A 372-nucleotide genomic window follows, 5' to 3' on the forward strand; every position below is an offset into this window, starting at 1 on the left:
TGTAATCTATGACTAATTCTTTAGTTTTCTTAACGTTGAGTTCCAGGAAATGCGTATCACAATAATCAACAAAGGCTTTTATCATCATCATCCATCATCTATACTATATAGGTTTAGGTGCCTTGTTATTTTAAAGGTTGATTATAAAAGTCCAACTCAAAGCTGTAACTAAGGCTTCTGGGTTGAGTTAAAGGTCCAGTAAGTGATGATGCGCAAAGATTGTTGAAATTTGCCAAACAAAGAAAAAACTTCCCTTTTTGCTGCCTCTGATTTCCTTTTATCTGTTTGAAACTCAACAGGCACTTTGTTGTATTTTAGATTAGATTAGATTAGATTAGATTCAACTTTATTGTCATTACACAGGTACAAGGC

The 372-nt window shown here is 33.3% G+C and overlaps 1 protein-coding gene across 2 annotated transcripts in view; it reads left to right on the plus strand.

Moving 5' to 3' along the window:
• The window catches only part of prkdc (protein kinase, DNA-activated, catalytic subunit), a 66,028-nt gene that overhangs the window by 44,067 nt on the left and 21,589 nt on the right, over positions 1 to 372 (plus strand). The gene's annotated exons all lie outside the window — the stretch shown is intronic.

This window comes from Etheostoma spectabile, unplaced genomic scaffold, assembly GCF_008692095.1.
Source record: "Etheostoma spectabile isolate EspeVRDwgs_2016 unplaced genomic scaffold, UIUC_Espe_1.0 scaffold272, whole genome shotgun sequence".
Lineage (NCBI taxonomy): Eukaryota > Metazoa > Chordata > Actinopteri > Perciformes > Percidae > Etheostoma > Etheostoma spectabile.